Below are 4,343 nucleotides of genomic sequence, written 5' to 3' on the forward strand. Positions count from 1 at the left end.
TGGCGGTGTTGGTGGCGATGTTGGCGGCGTTGGGGCAGGAGGACGCTGCCCGGCCCCGCTGACCGCCGCTCCCCGTTCTCTCTCCGCAGGCGAGCCCCGGGCGCGCCCCGCCGGGCCCAGCTCGGGGCGGGAGGGCGGCCGGCGCAAGCGAACCACCTTCAGCAAGGCGCAGCTGGAGCTGCTGGTCCGCGCCTTCGAGAAGGAGCCGTACCCCGGCATCGCCCTGCGGGAGCAGCTCTCCAGCCTCACCGACATCCCCGAGTCCCGGATCCAGGTGAGAGGGGCGGTCCGGGAGGGAGGACGGGCGGGTGGCGGAGCGGCTTCCCCGGCGGCCCGGGTGCTCAGTCTCTGCCGGTCCCGCAGGTGTGGTTCCAGAACCGGAGAGCCCGGCAGCTAAACCACAAGAAGAGCGAAGCCTCCGCTTATGCCAGGCCGGGCAAGCCGAAGCCGCCCCGGTGCGCTGGCCAGGAGCGGCCCCGGGCACAGCAGGGCCCGGGGACAGAGCGGAGCCGAATCTGCCCGCAGCCAGGCCGGCCAGGAGGGAGCCAGAGCTTCGGTGGTCAGCCGCCGTTCTACTCGGGGCAGCTGTACTCAAGGCTCGACATGCATTTCAGGAGCTTGGATAACACTTTTGGAGCGCTGGGTCAGACCCCAGCTGACTTCGGTTTGGACTGTTCGGGAAGAGGGGTCCCACTAGGTGCGGGAAGTGTGGGGAGTGCCCCTCCGTTCTCGCTCCCTGTGCAGCAGGCACAGGAGTATCCGCACCTGAAGAAATCCTTCCCTGAAAGCTTCTACTCAGATGCAGATGTTTTCCAGCCGTGTACAGATCATGAGTACCCAGCAGCCAAAGAGAACACGTACAGGAAGCCTGTCTTAAACTACTTCAGTGCTAACCAGGGCCTAGGTGTTGAGAACTGTTTGTATGCCAAGTCAAGCACTTCTCCCTTTGGGAAAGGTTCCACTTTCAGTTTTGATGGGGGGGAACCTAAGCTTGAGCCCGAGCAGATGAGGCACAATTCACCTCTGCTTGCCACTAGTAATGCTAGTCCTCCTTTGGTACTTCCAAAGCATGAAGGGGGGTATCAAAGGACACTTGCCACTCCAGCCCCATTGTATGAGCAGCAGCTGCTGGAGAAAGAAAATGACTATGACTCTCATTGGCTGGGCATGAGAAATGACATTTTGGGAATAGGGTTAGATTTGCTGTTTGAGAATGAGCAAAATGTGGAGCAAGGTCAGACAAAAAGTTACCTTTCTGCTTTTGGTGGCCAGAATTCAGTCTGTCATTTGGGTCAGACATGAAACTGGCAGTGGGTCCACTTGCCTGATGGAAAATGAATGTGATTTTTTTTCTCAGTTGTCAGTGTTGTCTGAAGTGGCTAGAGGTTTTGCAGGTCTAAGTGCAGAGTGCTTACTCTGAATTGTATGCCCTGTATGGAAGGGAGAGAAAGACAAGCCATGTTAGCAAGGACTACCTGCTGCATCTGAGCTGCCTCCCCACCCCAAGCCATCTTTCACCAGCTGCTTGCAGTATTCCTGCACGTGTTTGGTTATGGGCAGCCTAACATTAACCTGCATGCACAGACTGATCTTCACAAGTATGTCAGTACTGAGGAGTTCTCTGTGTTCAGGCTCTGCTGGTTAATTCTGCCAGGAGGCTTAGCACTATGGTGGTGTTTTTGTGGCCTTACTCTGCTGAGTTTGGTTTCTATTCTGGTCATAATTCACATATTTTAACTTAAGGAATTATAGATAACAGACATATTTATAGCTTTTAGTTGAGAAAGCATTAACACAAGAGGGGTACAAGCATGGGAAAAGCAACCTTGGTGGTGGCAGGGGACATCTCACTGGGTGTGTTTGCATTTTAGGTGTGTTCCTCATAAAGAACACTAATGGTCTTTTCCTGGGTACTTAATATATAGTGTTTTCATTCAAAAATGACCATGGTCTTTTAAAAGGCAATATTTTGTGATTTTATTTTGTGTAATTTGTTTGCAAATTGTCTTTTTTTTTTTTAATTGTGATTGTTTAGTTGCCAAATTAAGGTTTTTTTACCTTCATGAAATTGTAGAATTGCACTCAGAGGAGAGAAAAATGTATTTCATCTTTGCATTTGCACATTGAGCCTATTTTTAGAATTCTCAAGATCCATGGTTATCCAGAAGACCACAGTAATCATGGAAAGGTTCTTCATGTGTACCTCTGGAGAACTGCCATGGGTGTGTGTTAAAGCAGTATTAGGCCTAGGATGCTGAAAACTTTACATGCAGATCTATTTTTGTGTTTAAAATGTGGCTCTGGAATATTTTAAAATATGCTTAGATTGTAATACATTTGTTATTAACTCAATTATTTTGTTTATAGAACAAGAGAAACAATGAGAATAAAACTTAACCACAGACCATTATTTTATTAATAAAATTTATATCCCTGAACAAACTGTCTATGGAGGTGTGTACACAAGAAGTCCAGAAAATTAGTCCTGACTTTTGTCAGTAATTTTTATCTGTGGCTGTAACTTTTCTGCCTTAACCTAAAGGATTGGAACAAGCTCATGTATTACAGAAGAGCTGTATGGCTTCAGACAATAGCTGCAAGGCACTTTGAACACAGGTTGTATTTGAGAGTGAAGGACAAAGAGATGATTGTATTTATGACTGTATATATGACTCTTTTAGTAAATTTTTGAAAAAAAATGCACTAAGATTTATTTATTTACATATACCCTTTCCCTCATAAAACCTTCTTAATGCTTATTCAACACGTAGGAGGTACTTCCACAGCGATGGTATAGTAGCCTCCCCTGGACTTGCTGCCAACAGCATCTCTGCTGTCATATCATCAGGTGATGCTGAGGAAGAGCTGGGGCAGGAACCAACTACTGAACCAGTGTTCAGTAGTTGAACTACCCTTCTGCCTGTAAAATGCTTCTGTTTATAGCAGAAGGGAGCATTTTGCATGCTAAATATTGAAACACGTATTTTCTTCTACATAACTTGTCAAAGAGATAGTGAGGACCCAAATTCACCAACGTCACTTTTAGTCAGCCTGGGCTAATTCACTGCAGGGTGTCCTCAGCATGTGGGAACCTGAAATCACATTCCTTTCTTCACAGCCACCTCCTCCAGGAGCAGGACCAGTGTGACAGCACGGTCCCTGCAAGTCCAGCTGGGAGCCACCTGCCTGGGAGGCAGGATGGGGCCAGCCAGCAGCACACAGGGATCCGTTCACCTCGTTAGCAGCCCTGCCCCTCGCTGGCTCATGCCATTAGGAGAATCACCCCAGAGAAGAGGGCTCTTCATGGAGCAGGGTCTGCACCTACAACGCACCTCAAGGGGACAGACCTTCAGGCGGGGCGCTGACCTGAGATAAAACAATGGCTCACTTCTCACCTGGGTCCCTTGCCCTCTGCATGCCTGGTCATGTCCCTGTGGGTGCAAAACGTCCCGCTAAGTTGTATTAGCGACAGGAGGAGAGCACATAGTGTTAAGCTGCACCAGGGAAGGTTTAGGGTGGAAATCAGGAAGAATTTATTCACAGAAAAGGTGAATGAATGGGCTGCCCGGGGAGGTGGTGTTGTCACCGTTCCCGGGCTGAAGGGAACGCGGCACCCCGTGCCAAGAGGCGCTGGCACGGCGGCGTTCGGGCACGGGATGGACTCCGTGACCCCGGGCTCAGAGCTGAAATCCCCATTGGTTCTGTCATTCTTTGATTCCGTCCGAACTCACTGCACTGGCAAGGACTGGTTTTATTTCTTCCTCACAGTAATTGCTGGGGCCGCATCTGCCAGTTCGAACGGGGGCTGCCCCGAACCCGCGGGCAGCTGAAGGTCCCTGCGCCTCCTCCGCTCCGGGTGCTGTGGGGCCGGCCCCACCGGGCAGCTACCGCGGGCTTTCACAGAGCTTGCAGGAGAGTCATTTATTCCTAAACACGCGCAAAGGGGCCGACTCCCGGTTCCCGTCCCGGTCCTCTGTGCGGGCACCGCCGCCACCCTCCCGCTGCGGGGCACCGTGTGCGCCGCCGATAGCGCTCCGTCGCGGCCGGAACTCCGCGCGCAGCCGCTGTTTCCCGGAGGGTGGCTGCGCAGCGGAGCGGCCGGTGCGGGCGCACGTGGGCCGGACCGGGCCGGGCCGGGGGGTACGGCACCCGAGCCGGGGGACAGCGCGGGGCCGGGGCACGGCACCCGAGCCGGGGGGACAGCGCGGGGCCGGGGCACGGCACCCGAGACGGGGGGACAGCGCGGGGCCGGGGCACGGCACCCGAGCCGGGGGGACAGCGCGGGGCCGGGGCACGGCACCCGAGCCGGGGGACAGCGCGGGGCCGGGGCACGGCACCCGAGC

Source organism: Vidua macroura, chromosome 8, assembly GCF_024509145.1.
Source record: "Vidua macroura isolate BioBank_ID:100142 chromosome 8, ASM2450914v1, whole genome shotgun sequence".
NCBI lineage: Eukaryota > Metazoa > Chordata > Aves > Passeriformes > Viduidae > Vidua > Vidua macroura.